Genomic DNA, 17,649 nt, shown 5'->3' with positions numbered 1-17,649 from the left:
ATATACAAGAGGCAACCCATGGATGTATTACTCTCACATCAATGTTGCTCTTCCTCTCTTTTACCTTCCCTTCCACTCTCCCTAAAAATAAATAAAATCTTCTTTTTTTAAAAAAAGAGAAAGCAAGAGAGTAAAAGCCTGGGCTGTTCTTCTGGTGGTTTTGTCTGCCTTGTTCACAGGATGATCATTGGAATTTTCAATCCATTTCAAGAGATAAGAGATAAGGATACTGGGATGGTGTCTTATTCCAGCTAGGCTGCCACAGCATAATACCCAAGAGTAGATTGTTTATGAGCAACAGAAATTCACTTCTCACAGCCCTAGAGACTGGTAATTCCAAAATCAAGGCACTAGAATAATTACTTCTGGTGGAGACCCTCTACCTGGTTAATAGCCAGTGCCTTCTTGTTGTGACCTCACTTGGTGGAAGACATAAGAAATCTCTCTGGAGTCTCTGCTATAAGAACACTAACCTCATTCATGAAGGCTCCACTGTTAACATCTAAACAATTCCCTAATACTATCACCTTGGGATCATCTTTGAGGATTAGGATTTCAATATATGAATTTGAAGTTGGGAAAAAAATAAACATTCAGATTTTCAACCCATTTCAGTAGTTAATATTTGATTATTAATTAATTTTATTTTGAAAGAAAAATAAAAGTACTTTTTCTATAAAACAGTTTTTCCTATGCCTCTGTTAGTTCTATTATGTTAGAACTCTCAGCGTTCTATTATTACTAACATAAAAATACCCTGTGTATTATTCTTGAGGTTACAGAAATAAGAAAATTTAACCCCTAAATCTTAGCTAGAGTTTTCTGCTAAAACACTCCCATAGTGTCATAGGCAATTTCGGGAGGGGGGGGCAAAATAAAAATGGTAGAGCCCTGTATTGAAGGGTCTGACACAGTGTGGATAACAATGTTGAAGAAAAAATTATTTTGATACTGAGTTAAACAGCAATGAAGACTTTGTTCAAGACTGTTACACTAGACTAGACACATAAAGCTCAGTTCAGAATACAACAAGGACAGGTGAATAGCCAAAGAAATAAGGAGATGGAAACTTACTAAGAGGAGACATCAAAGGCTACAGAATTCTTATTAAACTGACCTAATAGGATTCTTTCTGCAGGTACTCAAGGCCTTAGAAACAAGGGTGGGAGAAGAGGTATCAAGGAGCCTGGTCAAATATCAAGAGCAGGAGGATGACTTCACATAACTTTTGCTAAAACTGGGTTGTGAGCAGCCTTAGACATAACTAGGACCAAGGTCAAGGACCATTTAAGGTCTTCAGAGGATCCTGACTAAAATTTGGTCAAGGAGCATGTCTTTGTCAACATGAACATGCAAATAAACAATTCCAGGAAAATGAAATAAAGAAACAAATGCAGTGATAATGGAAAAGAAAAAATAAAAAGGGAAGAAAAGGAAGGAAGGGAATAGAATGGAAGGAAGGAAAGAAGAAAGGAAGGAAGGAATACATTTTATTAAATATTGTATGGCCACTCTGAAAGTCCTCTTTAAAAATATTCTCCCCATACATTTTTATTATAAAATGATTTTTCATTTTATTTATTTATTTTTAGAGAAAAGGGAAGATAGGGAGTAAGAGAAGGAAGGAAACATTGATGTGTGAGAGTTACATTGATTGGTTGCCTCTTGCATGACCCCAACTGGGGACCTGACCCACAACCCAGGCATGTGCCCTAACTGGGAATCAAACTGGCAACCTTTTGGTTCACAGGCCAGCACTCAATCTACTGAGCCACATAAGCCAGAGTTGATTTTTATGGAGATAACAAAAAGTCATTATCTCTCACTATTGACGTCTAACCAGCTATGCAAATTCCTCCCTTCATTCCTCCCTCACTGGTTGTTCCTTCAACCACTCCCTCTACCCACGACTTTCCCAGGACATTTCTTTCCAGGTGTCTCCTTTTTGTCTTATGAAGAAACACTTGGCTTTCATCATCTTACAAAATTATTTGTTTTCAACCAGTTTCCAACCCACACCCCCCACACACACACACACCATGTATCCAACATCTTCAGATGCAGAAGAAGGGAATAATTTTAAGCTTTAGAAATTAGTTAACAATAATTCATGTTTCTCTATCAGAAACACCAAGCTGGAGGTATCTTTGGGAATCCAATTGGAAAAGTCCAAGGGCAGCCCAGGTGGAACTCTGGAAGGAATCTGGGGTCAGTAGCATAGGAGACAAAGGGGTTCAAGCCAGAAAAGTCTGCCCACTGCCAGGAAAAAGCAGACAGACTTCCCTGAGGAACACCAGCTTGGAAGGGTGGGTCAGGGCCAAGAAAATATTTAAAAGGATGTACCCAAAAGCAAGAAATAAAACAGAGTACAGGAAGCACTAAGCAGAGAGAAAGTATAAAGGAAAGACTAGATGTTGATGTCAGAAGCTATGGAGGAATTGGACACAAAAAAACCTGAAAGGATCCATTAGGTTTGGCTTTCAGTGGGTCAGATGAGTATGCACAAGGTGAGTGTGAGATGATAGAGAGCTGTGCTGTGATGAGACAGTAGGGGAAGGAATGTGGGAAGTTGGGACATGCTGCATCTTCCACAAGCTGCACTCTTTAGGGAAGTGTTTTTTTCTCCTTTATTGACAAAGGGAGAGTTTTGACATGATTCCACTGTGAGAGAAATGAGTAGGCAGGATAGCAGGTCAACTACAAGTGAGAGTAAGAGAGTTCATGGACTGACTTCTCTAAGGAGGCAGGAAAAAATACAACCCTGAAAACCACAGAGACATTATCTTGGAGAGAAGAAGGGCAGAGCCATGTATGATGGGTAGGTCTATCCAGACCGGTTTGCTCAGGTGGGAGCCAGAAGCACAAGATGTTTCCACCTGGCCGCTTACCTTATGAAAGCAGGAAGTACTCGGTGCAGAAGCAGTTTCATGAGATGGTGGAGCAGCTTAAAGAGTTCCAGGCACAGGGAACAAAGTTACTACATTATTTATTCCTGCTAGTGGTTCTTTCTTATAATGACTATGGTCAATGAAAGGGGCAAGAATAAAGCAACTGCCTTTCAAGATGTGGTCTGCCTTCCTCATCTTTCTTTCCTTTGTCCACAAAATTCCTGAACAAACTATCTTCCTATCTCCAGCCTCTGGAGGCATCTTTCTAAAAAGCAAAAATGACACTTGAGGATGTCACTTTTATGCTAATAATTTCACCAGCCCCAGCAAATGAGATAAAGAATCAATTCCCAAGCACCATGTATAAAATCCTGCATGACCTGATTTCCCTCTCTCACATATTATCTGGATTTCTTCCCCAAAGAGACCTTCCCTAATCACCTGCATAATGAATCCCATCCCTCCCTCCTGACTACTGTGCCAGCTAGCAATCATCTGTCATATTACTCATTTGATATTACTTCATCTTAGCAGACTCCTACTCTCTCATTAGTCTATGGTCATGGTCTGGAAGATAGCTGTTGTCCTCTTATTGATGTACAACAAAAACTGACATTGCTTGAAATAGTGATTGCCACTGTCAATGGATGAATATTAGAAGAGAAATTTATGTACACGTGTAGAATATCTCAAAGACTCTGATTCTCCCATTATTACCATGTGCTGTCACCTCACAGAAAGATGAGAGCCCATCATGTGATTTCAAGTGTCTGAAGCATGTTTTCTTCAAAACATTTCATAGTTCTTTTAGAGAGTTTTATTTCCTTTGTCAGAAGTTGTGGATTACCCCCCTCAGTTGGTCAAGGCTACAACTTCAATTATCTTTGGCTATAATGAACTAAAAATTTCACTGACCAAACTTTGGAAAAGAATAGAGAAAAGACAATGCTGAAGAAGGCAGGTGTCAAGTTTGGCAAATATCTTGAGTCCCTCTACTCTTCACCTTTTCCACAAAATGCTCAAAGCACTATAAATATGTTTCTTTTATAACCACCATTTTTTTGTAAACTGAAGACTTCAGATACATAGAAATGTAAATTTTGATAATTAGATTGTACATCTATCATTACAATATATTTTATAAAAGAGAATTGTGTTAGCAATTCATTCTGAAAAGTATTTAAACTCTTCCCCATTCACATTTTCTGATTAGGAAATATAGTAAAAAAAAAAGTACCATTGTCTTACCTTTATTTCCTGTTCTTAAGGCATAAAAATGTGGGAAAAAACTTCATGTCATTTCCGTGACTGCTGGCTCTTCTGTCTGAAGAACATGTGAGAATATCAAATTTCAAATAGTGCTACTATATCTCCTTCTAGCCAGAGAGATAACCAGGGAAGACAACAGCAATTTAATTTTTACAAGTTTGGAAATAATTATTTATAATTGGAGACAAAAAAACTTCAGTATTTTGCAAGTGACCACTGACATAGTCAAGTCTATTATAATACAGAGGAAAATCAAATTAACTACCTCTATCAGTAGAAAGAAATGCCCTGAAGATGAAATGTCTAAGACTCTTTGACAGCCTCCTCCACCAGATAAGGCTTGTGGTTAGGTTTAGTTGAAAAGTGAGTAAGCCTATTTCCTTTACAGGAATTTCCTGTAAAGAGTATTAGCACTCAATTTCTCAACTGTGGGTTTTTTGTTTTGTTTTATTGTCTTAAATACCTAACGCCCAAAAGTGTAACCTTGAAGATATAGCTTAAGCTTTGCTTGTCACTAGCTTCCTAATTCTGAACAATAACAACAACAAAAAAGTATCTCTCTAACACCATTTAAATGAAGTGAGAATTTATTGCTACAGAGAGGGAAATAACCCAATATCACCAATGTTTTTTGTACCTATGTTTTAAAAGAGAACTTTGAAATATAACATATAATTAAGGACACCACTGTTATTTGATAGAACTAAAGTTGTTTAATAAAGACCTCACAATAGTCTGAGACCATATTGGTCAGAAAAACACTTTCTCTAGAAAGTGTCTTGATTAAGCCTAACTAAAATGATCCCTCAAGACTCTCAGATTCTAATAAAGATAACACTGGTTCATTTGAGCACATCAAAGTTCCAGGGCTATTTCTATACATAACTACAATATATCATAAAATACAAATGAAGACACAGTACACTTTGGATTAAAGGCAAAATTAGTATTTACCTAAGGTGAGAGAGTATGGCTAGAAGGGGAAATTAGAAATTACAGCTAGAAATGAGTTCAAAATATTTCTGCACTGGCCATGAATCTGCTGGATTTCAAGAGAATGTGAGTTTTTTTCAGGCTTATTCCAAGAGAGGTCAAAGGAAATAACTAAAAGGACATTCTGACATGAGAAGCTCAAGTTTCACAGAGTCATGTGGGAGCAGCACAGTGATAAGAATAAAGGCAGCAAAACTAGGTGGGTGTGGAGAGATATGGGTAGGATGGAAGGAAAAGGTCATCATGAGGAGTTATTTATTACACATATTCAGTATCTGTTGAATGAACTGTACTGCACTAAATTGAGGTATGGGAGCTATCTCCTGAAGTTTCAGAGATCATGATACAGAACTTGAAGATGAGTTTGAAGTTATTCAGGAAGGTGTTTCTAAAGTGAATTTGATCACTGAAATAGAATTTGAATCCTGATACAGGCACTGTGGAGATAGTCTCCAATAATGGCTGCTATCACTTCCTTGGGCCTTCTTCATGTGCATTCTGCTTTTCATGTCAAGATGTAGAGTCTATTTTACCTGTCCTTCAGTTTAGGCTGTGTCTTTAACCAATAGAATGAAGCGGAAATGACACTGTGACACTGTGCCAGCTCTGGACCTAGTTTGCAAAAGGTCTTCAGCTTCCACTTTCTTTCTCTTAGAAGCCAACACGATAAGGAGCCAAATATTCTGTAAGTGAACCCAAGCTAGCTATAAAAAGCAGTTGTAAAAACATGGAGAGAGAAAAATATCTGGTCAGACTCCAGTAGCTCCAACCATCCCAGCTTCATACATGTGAGTGAAGAACATATTAGATGTTCCAGCAGTTACCACATATAGTCGGAAAAAATGGTCCAGCTGAACTCAACATAGATGGCAGAATAATGAGAAATAATAAACTCTTACATTTAAGCAAATAATTTTTGGCTTGTTAAACAACAATAAATAACTGAAATATACTATCATTAGATTAATACATTCTATTTCACTTGGGATGAATTACTGGGAGAAATTTTTTTAATCCTATTTCATACAGCAATATTTTCACTGATACATCCCCTAGAGCAAGGGACATAAAGGAAAGAATAAACAAATGGAATTTTATCAAAATAAAAAGCTTCTGCATGGCTAAAGAAAACAGCATTCAAACAAAAAGAGAGCCAACTGTATGGGGAAACATATTTGCCAATGATACCTCAGACAAAGGTTTGATCTCCAAAATATATAAAGAACTCACACAACTCCACTCTAAAAAGATAAGCAACCCAATTAAGAAATGGGCAAAGAACTTGAACAGACACTTTTCCAAGGAGGATATACAGAAGGTCCAGAGACATATGAAAAGATGCTCAGTATTGCTAGCCATCAGAGAGATGCAGAGAGAAATACCACAATGAGATACTACTTCACAGCAGTCAGAATGGCCATCATAAACAAAGCAACAAACAACAAGTGTTGGAGAGGTTGTGGAGAAAAGGGAACACTAGTGCACTGTTGGTGGGATTGCAGGCTGGAGCAACCACTACAGAAAACACTATGGAATTTCCTCAGAAAACTAAAAATGAAACTTCCTTTTGACACAGCAATTCAACTGCTAGGATTATATCCTAAGAACCCTGAAGCACCAATCCAAAAGAACCTATGCCCTCCAATGTTCATGGCAGCAAAATTTACAATAGCCAAGTGCTAGAAGCGACCTAAGTGCCCATCGGTAAATGAATAGATCAAAAAACTATGGTACATTTACGCAATGGAATTTTATGCAGCAGAAAAAAGAAGCTCCTACCCTTTGCAACAGCATAAATGGAACTGGAGAGCACTATGCTAAGTGAAATAAGCCAGGTGGTGAAAGACAAATACCATATGATTTTACCATTAACAGGAACCTAATCAACAAAACAAACGAGCAAGCAAAGTATAGACAAAGACATTGAAATTGAGAACAATCTCACAGTGACTGAAGGGGAGAGAGGAGGAGATAATGGGGGAAAAGGATGAAGGGTTTACAGGAACAATTATAAAGGATATATGGACAATAACAAGGGGGTGTGGAAATAGGGGAGGGAGGTGTGGAAGGCTGGAGTGGTGGAGATGGGTGGGGGGAAAAGACAGAAAACTGTACTTGAACAGCAATAAAAAAATTAATTAAAATTAAAAAAAGAATCCATCCTGTGAATTCATTCTATGTGTGTCTATTATTGTATCAGGAAAGTAATATAAGGATAATAAAATACAGTCTCTATCCTCAAAAAGATCATATTTAGGGGGGAGAGACAAATAATTATAGTGCACAATAATAACTTCAATTTAATAAATATTTGCTAAACATTTACTCTATGAAAGATCTTTTGCTGGTAACTCTCATCATACATTGCTCTTTATAAGTGAACAGTTTAGTTGGACAGAGAGGGGCTGGATTTCTGAAGGTCATTTCTTTTTTTTTAGGCAACTTTTATCTTATTTTTATGCTTTGTTTTACACTTTAAAAAATATTTTTATTGTTGTTCAAGTACAGTTTTCTTCATTTTCACACCACCTTCCCCTCCCACCCCACCCAATTTCTCATATGCTAAATGCTGGAGTGGTGTGTACAACAGACCATAGGGATGGACTCAGCCAAACTGTGGACCTGGGGATGACTCCAAGAGAGAATTCACTAAATTTTTCTCTAACATCAAGTGTAGATAGTTAGATTAATTGTAATATCTTCAAACTCTTCCCTAGACTTTCACTTACTTACCCCTCCCCTACCAACTGCTATTTGACTCTCCCAGGACATAGTTCCCTTTAACATTTAAATGATGGTTGTTTTCTCTACCAGATCCTTTGAACCACTGATTTTTAAGACATCATACCTCCCTCCTCCCTCAAAATCCCCAACTTTGAATAACATGGCCTCATCCTATAATATCACACATTATCTGTCTTATTGTGGTTGTCCACAAATCCTCAGTCACTCTATTTCATTCACTGAAGACATTAGCCCCTCATTTATTTCTTCATCAGAACTTTTCTTGTTTTGATTCTTGCTAATTTTAGAATTCACATAAAATGATCTATGGAATACCCTCTTCTCAAATGTCTTGTCCACCCCAACCTCAGGCATTTATTCTTATTATCACACTCTAGAGTTGTCTTCAATAATAATTGCCAGGCCTCCATAATCTCCATTTCAAGTATCCCACTCCCTGATACTACCTCCTATCAATCTATTCTCTGAAATGCATCAATTTCAATTCAATTGTGACCATTACTGGTCATAGAAACTTATATTAATCCTACAAAATTTTCAATAACCCATATATGCTTTTCCACTTAAATTATATGATTCATTATGTCAGTCTTGCATATGCATTTAGTACACTTGCTAATCTCTTACTTTATCATACTAGCTTGAAAAATACTAGCTCTCTTCCTTACTTACACATATGTCACTTGACATAGATGGAAAAAAACAGCTGTGCTGACTAGCTTGCTCTCAGTTAAAGGAGACTTCAATGTTTCTTGGCAATTATACTATATTTTGTTCAATCAGTCTCCCATTCTTCTAGAAAACAATTTTGCAGTATTTTTTTCATCTAAAATCTCCCCCCTCATTCTTATTCTCAACTGATGATGGGAAAACTACAGTAAGCAAAAAACAACTTCTATGAGTTCTCTCCAAAGCATCTTACTCACCTGTATTTGCTAGAAATAGTAAATGACATACGTAAGGCAGCTGCTATCATAGAGAATATAGTTCCATGATAGAATTTACTGGCTGTATATAAGACATGGGAGAAAGAGAATTGATATATAATAATCTCACCTTATCCACAGGGGATACATTCCAAGACACACAGTGGGTGCCTGAAATCCTGGATAGTAATAACCCTATATATATACTATGCTTTTTTCTATACTTACATACATACCTATGCTAAATTTTAAATTAGCACAGTAAGAAATTAATAATAATAATAACTTATAATGAAATAAAATAATTATAACAATATACTGTAATAGAAAGTTATGGAAATGTGATCTTTGTTTCTCCCTTCCGTAATAAAGATGGTTATTGAGTGACTAGTGGACAGGTAGCATACACAGTGTGGATACACTGGACAAAGGGATGATTCACATCCCTAGGGGGATCAAGTGGGATAGTGTGAGATTTCATCACAGTACTCAGAACAACTGCACAGTATGCAATGAAAAATTATGAATTGTTTATTTCTGAAATTTTCTGCTTTATAGTTGAAATGTGGCTGACTCCAGGTAATTGAAACCATGGAAAGCAAAACTATGGATTAGAGAAACTGTAACAGTGTGCAGCCAGGACCCCCCCCAAAGAGGAATTTGTAATGGAGTCCAGAACTGAGGGTGTCCAGGAAATATTTAAAATATAGGATTTCTTCACCCCACAAGTCTAAACTGGGGGATGGAACACATGGAGCAGGGCCATTGAGAGTTGCTCTGCACAGTGACAGTTTTGCAAATAACCTCAGGAATGGTCATTTAACACATCTACAACTTTTAACTGGTTTCATGGATATGTTAAATATCTGTGGCCATGCTTTGAGCCAGGGAGATGGGAGTGACTTCAACCCATGATGTAACTGAGAGACAACTCCCCCTGGTTTCAGTGCCGGCAAAAGAGCTTGGAGATAATTGGCTCTATGCCATGGGGTCACACCTGCCTGATCTTACTATGGCAGCCCAGAAAAGCTGGAAAAATACAGGAATACTGGCAGGTGTTGCCTACTGTGGGAGGAGTCAGAAATGGGGTTGCAGAGGAAGATTGGTGCTAAGATTTAAACCCAGGTGCAGCAGCTTTCAAGAGAGAACCATGTGGCTTTGGGGGTCCTTTTGCCACTTAGCTTAGGAAGCTGGAAAGCAAGATGTAGCAATGATGCAGAGCTCTCTCTTAGCAGTTTGGAAGAATGCAGGGGAGACCTTTCAGGGAAGGAAAGGGGTAAAAGGACTCTTTCTGGTAGGCCATGAGAAGGTGGTACATGGTTTTGAATTAAGGACTGGAGATCGTGGCAGTGACACAGCTGAGAGTGCTGGGAACCGTGGGAGGCCTGCCAGCCAAGCACGGATTACTGGGAAGAACCAGGGGCTACCTGAGCCATGAAATTCTATTTCTTTTACTGAGATACAGTACACTGGACTTGGCAAAGGGGATATGCAAGAACTGTGTGTGTGTTTGTGGGTATTTTAAGTGACTTTGGGATTTTAATGAAGACATTAAGCCATTACTCTAAGTCTGTAAAACTTTTGAATAAATGATTCCTTTCCTTTTCACCAATCTCTGACATTGAGAGCTATAATTCCCTGCCAGTGGGAAAGATGAATGTAGTACAGGGGACCCTGGAAGAAGGGGGTCCATTTGCTAATAGTATATCATCCCTCATTGCCAATCTGTTCAGTAACAAAACTACTATAGATGATTCTCAGCTTCCTGCTTGATCATCAGGCAGAGAATTCTTTATTTTTCAAGACAGAAAATGTGGTAGGAAGTGTAGGCTTAAGAAACTAAAGTGTTAAATGATATGTACATTCCTAGATAAAGCTACCTACTGTAGAGCTGAATATGATTCTAGACTCAGAAAACGAATCTCAGATAGTCAGAGAGATTTTTTATAAAAATCAGCTATATGTTGATGGGTAAGGAGAATATACAGCATGATGATGGGTAAGAAGAATATACAGCATGAGAAAGGAAGAGAGTCCAGAAGGCACCTAGAAAATTTTAAGGGAAGAAGTTCCTGGATCAGAGAAATAGTAACCATGAAAGCAAGGGAAAAGGGAATGTTAAAATAGTGCTATGAAAACCAGGAGGAAATGACTTCACAAATCCAAGGGTGGTTTCAAGAAGAAAAGAAGGGTGAACAGTGTGAAATACAACTGATAAATGAAACAAGAGTATCTAAAAGTTTCCATTAGATTTGAACACCCAGAGACTGCGAGTCCATCAAACAAGTGGTCAGTGGACTGTGTAGGATTTTGCAGCACTGGATAAGGACTAATGAGAAGGCAAAAGGAAGTCTGCTTTTTTAAGAACCTTGAATTTGAACAAAGTTTTATGCCACAGCCCGCTGCGGCAAGGGTGGTCGTGAGGCTGAGCGAGGGACTGAAATAAAGGAGAGGACCAAATGCTCTGCTGGCATAAGGCAAGTTTATTGCGCAGTCTTCTGGCTTATATACAATCTTGGATACAAAGGAGAACAAAGGAGAAGCCTTCTGGCACGTAGCTCACTTCCTTGACCTACAAAGTTTATCTCTTCCCTTAGAGTCCGGACATTCTCAAGCTAACATACTTTCTGGGTACATGATGCACAGGCCAAAGATATGAGTTGATGGGAGAAGCGGCTAGTTTCTCAAGGGGTCAGAGAACTGTTACAACCCAAGATAGCCCCGAGGCCGGAAACCAGGCCCAGTCACCACACCCGCAGTGCTAGACCCTATCCTCGACCCCTCACAGGCCTCTTGGGCTCCAACATCTCCCCCTTTTTTACTTTATATAATATAGTGGAATTTTGTTTTTGGTCATATCCAATTTCTGTTGCTTTAGATCGACGTACAAGCCGTTGATTTGGCTTACAAACACGCTCAGAAACAAAAATCACAAACTAGACATAGAAACACAGACACTGACATAGCCGTAACAAACAAAGACTGACACCGGCACAGACATAGTTTCTCTTCTTACACAAGGGAACCTAATTTCCTCTCATACAGGCGAACCGCGGTTCTCACGCATCCAAACCAAAAGTGACCTAGTCACTACTCCCGAGGGCGTCCCCTCCTTTGGGAGCCCCTGGGTGGACTTCTGGCAACGTCTCGCCTTACCACCTCAGGGTCAAACAGTCTAGACTTCAAATGCAAAAGAGGATCCTCGTTACTTACGTTTGCTCGAGCAGCTCACATTCAAGGAGGAATTAAGACAATTGGTTAAAATGCAATCATGACAGGTTAGATTATACATGGTATTCTGAGCAAGCTGTAAATCCCCTGCAATAAACGCGAAGGGGTCAGATACACAAGCTATGACAGATACATTTTTCTGGGTTCCGTCTACGGAGATAGCGTCTTGTGTTCCTATATGCATCCAAACTACTTGTCTCTTGGCTACGGTGACATATTGGAGGGAGGCGACAGCCTTCCAAAGCATAGTCTGATAGGTCCGATTATTCTTTGTCCATATTCCATACAGAAGGTTCATGGGCCTGTAGGTTCTTTCTCGGTAATCATTCTAGTCACAAATTCCTTGATCACAAACGGTATGGTTAAGATGGCAAACTCTCCATGCCGGGCCCCACTGGCTCTGAGAGGGCGTTCTCTGCTTGCATACCGGGATGTCAGGAGGAGGGGACCCCTGGCCAACAGTAGTAGTGCTCACATTTCTATGAAGATAAAGCATGTCCACACCCCAATGAGGTCCATCAGTGAAATTACCATCCCAATCAATATACCTGGAGATAAGAGAACAATTTCTTGGGGTCGAAGAAAAGCAAATGGGTTGAGTAGTAGACAAGCCGGTATAATTATACTTAGCTGACACGGGCAAGATATGCCCGGAAGATGGCGGGCCTAAGACCTGGGTATTGTTCACATAAACAGGCACAAAATCATTGTCCTCCCAAGTAACTGGATGCAGGACGGGAGGATTGGGAAGGAAGGCCCAATATTCTTCAGCCTTCACTTGAGTTTTCAGTATCCACAGGAGGCTCAAGATCAGCGCCAACTGCTGGAGTCTCCTCTGGGCTCTCCGGTTCCTCAGTAATATGACCGCGAGTCTTCTCTGGAGCTTCTTTATTTTGCTCTTGGGCATGGCGGACACACCTCTCGGGCAACCACCGTGGGTACTCAACGTCTGTGGGAAAAACACAAACATGCCCTCGGCCCCAAACTAGTACCGGGTCAGGGCCATGCCGAGACCCATCTATGGGGTCTTTCCAAAATACTTGAGGGTAGTGCCGCATCGCGGCCCCCAGTGTCTGTCCGCCGCAGAGCGCCCATCCGAATCTAAAGTTAAGAAATTTAAAACAAATAAGGAATGAGATACAAGCAGTTTTGGAGAGTGGGGGCTATACCATCTCCCCCCTTTTAGTTTAGCAAATTGTTGTTTGAGAGAAAGGTGCGCTCGTTCGATGACTCCTTGTCCCTGAGGGTTATGAGGGATACCTGTGTTATGAAGGATTTGAAAGGAAGTACAGAAAGAGGCGAAGGCTTTACTGGTATAGGCAGGGGCGTTGTCGGTCTTCAAAATTTTGGGGACACCAAGTACTGAAAAGCAAGATAGCAAATGAGAGATTACATTGCGAACGCTTTCGCCTGATAGAGGGGAGGCGAAAAGGAAATGAGTACAAGTATCAATAGTGACATGTAGATATCGAAGTGTGCCAAAGGAGGGGCAATGCGTAACATCCATCTGCCAGAGATCCTTAGGCTTGAGACCTCGGGGGTTAACACCAAAATGGGGTACTGGAAGCAGCTGAGAACAGGTTGAGCACGACTTAACAATCTGTCGTGCCGCCTCTTGGGTAAGCTGAAATTGATACCGAAGAGATCGGGCAGATTGGTGGTGAAGGGCATGGGATTGTTGAGCATGTTGCTGCTGCGAAAGAAAGACGTGAGTATGGGAGTCTGCGAGCGCATTCGATGTCGCCAAAGGTCTTGGAAGAGATGAATGTCCCCGAAGGTGACCAACAAAGCAGGGGGCTTTTCGCTGTCGAAGCAATTGCTGGATGGAGTGGAATAACTGGAGAACTGTACGATTAGAAGTTGTGATTAAAGGGACAGTTTCCAAAACAGCTAACGCATGGACAATATATTGACTGTCAGAATAAAGATTAAAAGGTTCAGGGATAAGGAGGAAGGCCTGATGAACAGCAAAGAGTTCGACTTCTTGAGCAGAACCGGAGGCGACTTGCCAAACCTGGGATTTTTCTGGGGTGATTAGAACAGCGCGTCCATTAGATGAACCATCTGTGAATAAATTGACGGCGGAAGTTAAAGGGATGAGGGAGAGATTTCTGGGAAAGATAAAATGGGCTCGAGAGGCAAAGTGCAAAACCTTGTCTTTCGGGAAATGATGAGAGATCTGTCCTGAAAAGCCTTCAAAGGCCAATGGAAAAGAATCATTCATGTTCATTAACCAGGAAAACTGCTCGGAAGTATATGGTATGACTATAACAGGAGGGTCTCGTCCTAAGATTTGGGTAGACACTTTGCGTCCCTGCTGAACTCGCTCGGCTACTAACGAGGCATAAGAGGCAAGCGCCTTCTTTGGCGTTGCCAGGCCGTGAATCCACTGGAGTACCCCATGCTGGTAGAGAGCTCCTGTCGGGGCGATAGAAGAAGGTATTATTAACAAGGACCAAGGTTGTGAAATATCACAGTAAGACAATTGGGCGGACTGAAGAGCGTCTTCCACCAGCCGTAGGGCCTGCCGTACGCTCGGGGTGAGCGCTCGAGGAGAGGCAGGATTGGAATCTCCGTTAAGTAAGGTAAAAAGAGGCTTAAGGTTGCCGGTGGTAAGTTTCAAAGATGGGCGTATCCAGTTGATTTCTCCTAATAGGGTTTGAAAATCATGCAAAGTTCGCAGGTGCAAAGTATCAATCTGCAATTTTTGAGGCGAAAAAGTTAGGGGTTTAAGTTGGTATTCAAGATAGGAGTAAGGGTAAGCACTTTGGATCTTATCAGCTGCTATTTGCAGACCGAAAACGGCTAAATCTTGTTTCATCCTGGAAAATGCTAAAATCAAGAGGTCATGATTGGAATGCGCTAGCAAGATATCATCCATATAATGAATGACTAAAACTGAGGGGAACTTATCTCGTGTTCCCTGAATAGCTTGTTGCACAAACTTCTGACACAAGGTAGGACTATTAGCCATACCCTGAGGTAAAACTTTCCATTGAAATCTTAACATTGGTTCCCGAAGATTAGTGGAGGGAACACTAAAAGCAAATCTCTGACAATCAGAAGAGAACAGTGGAATAGTATAAAAACAGTCTTTTAAGTCAATCACAATTTTATAAGTAGATGGAGGGATGGCAGCAGGAGATGGAAGTCCAGGCTGCAATGCACCCATGGGGAACATGGAAGCATTTACTCTCCTCAAATCCTGAAGGAGCCTCCACTTTCCTGACTTCTTTTTGATAACAAATATAGGAGAATTCCATGGTGACGTGGAAGGTTCAATATGTCTGGCAGCAAGCTGCTCTTGCACCAGCTTTCTAGCTGCCTCTCATGTTATTCCAAGCCTGCGAGCAGCTTCAGACCTAGCTTGTCGCTCACAGCTCTCTTGATATTCAGCAAGCCATAACAAATAATCACTCCCGGTTAACACTGCCTTACACATAGTTTTCCAATCTTGCGGGGGAAGAGCAAGGCTCGTGATAGTTTCCATGGTAGCAATGGTGAAGGGGGCCGTATCCCCATACTGGGCACAGGCTAATTTTAACTCCTTCAAGGTCTTGTAAGGAATAGGCTCATAATCTCGCCACTGTTGGCCCTGATCATTCTGCCTCTGAAGGACAGGGAAAATCTGTCTCTCGGGGGAGAAACCATCTATTGACTCCCCAATCTTCCTCCAAGTATCAATATTAATCGTTCCCTCTACAGGGAACCAAGGACATACTTGTTGGACAAAATCCACAAAACGATGGATTTGCCCCTTAGAGGTTGTGACACCTCGTCCCCTTAATAGGGTGCACAATACTTGTTCAAACAACTCCCTTTCGGAAGAGTGGGAATTCCCCATTATTATGCTCTCCTACACCGCTCCCTGCTACTTTTACTTTTAACTTACCAGGCCCCCGTAGCAGCGGTCCTCTCGGGATCTCAAATCCTCACGATTCTGGACTCTTCAGGTCCCTGTTCCGGGCGCCACTCTGCCACAGCCCGCTGCAGCAAGGGTGGTCGTGAGGCTGAGCGAGGGACTGAAATAAAGGAGAGGACCAAATGCTCTGCTGGCATAAGGCAAGTTTATTGCGCAGTCTTCTGGCTTATATACAATCTTGGATACAAAGGAGAACAAAGGAGAAGCCTTCTGGCACGTAGCTCACTTCCTTGACCTACAAAGTTTATCTCTTCCCTTAGAGTCCGGACATTCTCAAGCTAACATACTTTCTGGGTACATGATGCACAGGCCAAAGATATGAGTTGATGGGAGAAGCGGCTAGTTTCTCAAGGGGTCAGAGAACTGTTACAACCCAAGATAGCCCCGAGGCCGGAAACCAGGCCCAGTCACCACACCCGCAGTGCTAGACCTTATCCTCGACCCCTCACAGGCCTCTTGGGCTCCAACAGTTTTAGATATAATCTGTTGAATTTCTAACAATGAAAGGTATGCTTTACCCTAACCTCCACCACCACAAACACATTTCCCCTTCCCTTTAGCCTCCAAAAATAGCTATATCATAATTTTATTTTTAAAGTATATTTTATTGATACTATTATAATTGCCCCATTGTATTGCTCCCCTTTCTGCCCCTCCTCCTCCCACCTGTCTCCCTCTAGCATTCCCCTCCATGTACATGGGTTGTACATATGTTCTTTGGCTTCTCCACTTTCTATACTATTCTTAAACTACCCCTGTCTATTTTGTACCTATGAATTATTCTTCTTATTCTCTGTACCTTTTCCCCCATTCCCCTCAACCCTGCTCCCTCCCTGCCAATAATGCTCCATGTGATCTCGCACCACTTCTATGATTCTGTTTCTGCTTCAGTTTGGTTAGTTTATTTTTTTTTTTTATTTTTAGGTTCAGTTGTTGATAGTTGTAAGTTTGTTGTCATTTTACTGTTCATGGTTTTAATCTGCTTTTTCTTAGATAATTGTAGGAGACCATTCTGCATGGTGAGGGCCCAGCCCCCAGTGGCAAACATTTACTGCAAAGTAACTCCCTAAAATCCATGCTAAACCTTCCTAGGACCAGTGTAACCTGTTCAACCACTTTTGCCTTTTCATTTGCAAATATCCCTCTTTTGTGATGTGATTAGTGGCATTGGTTCCTTTGTTTTCTGTAAAAGGAACGATCTAAAGCAACCTGTACATAGTAAATGAGGACCATCATGTAATGTGCTGAGAAACCCAATAAAGGCCAGTAACAAAAAGGGCCTTGGCTTTTGCTCCCCTTGAGAGAAAAGCCATGCTGTCCCTTTTCCTCCACCGGACTCAGTAGTTCATGTGAATGTCTCATTTCATCCATAATGACATGAACACTGAGGGCCCGCGTCCAGTACCCTTTAACATTTCATATAATAAGGGCATGATGATGATGAACTCCTTAACTTGACCTTATCTGGGAAGCACTTTATCTGCCCCTCCATTCTAAATGAAAGCTTTGTTGGGTACATTAATCTACATTGTAGGTCCTTGTTTTTCATAACTTTGAATACTTCTTTCCAGCCCCTTCTTGCTTGAAAGGTTTCTTTTGAGAAATCACCTAATAGTCTTAGAGGAACTCCTTGTAGGTAACTGTCTCCTTTTCTCTTGCTGCTTTTAAGATTGTG

The 17,649-nt window shown here is 40.7% G+C and overlaps 1 protein-coding gene across 2 annotated transcripts in view; it reads right to left on the bottom strand.

The window, feature by feature from the left end:
• Nucleotides 1-4,481, bottom strand: part of IL18RAP (interleukin 18 receptor accessory protein) — a 35,670-nt gene extending 31,189 nt beyond the window's left edge. Inside the window, exons 1-2 of one of the 2 annotated variants that reach the window (XM_037143394.2) lie at nucleotides 4,423-4,481; nucleotides 4,137-4,212 (exon numbers count right to left, since the gene is read on the bottom strand). The gene's annotated coding sequence lies outside the window, so the exon portion shown is untranslated. Of the gene's footprint in view, nucleotides 1-4,136 lie in introns of both variants that reach the window. The other variant, XM_037143395.2, reaches the window with a different exon arrangement.
• Nucleotides 4,482-17,649: the final 13,168 nt, after the last annotated feature.

This window comes from Artibeus jamaicensis, unplaced genomic scaffold (assembly GCF_021234435.1).
Source record: "Artibeus jamaicensis isolate MK-2021 breed Jamaican fruit bat unplaced genomic scaffold, CSHL_Jam_final contig_384, whole genome shotgun sequence".
Lineage (NCBI taxonomy): Eukaryota > Metazoa > Chordata > Mammalia > Chiroptera > Phyllostomidae > Artibeus > Artibeus jamaicensis.
Note: the sequence above shows the minus strand (reverse complement) of the source record. Positions and strands in the feature narration are given on the sequence as shown.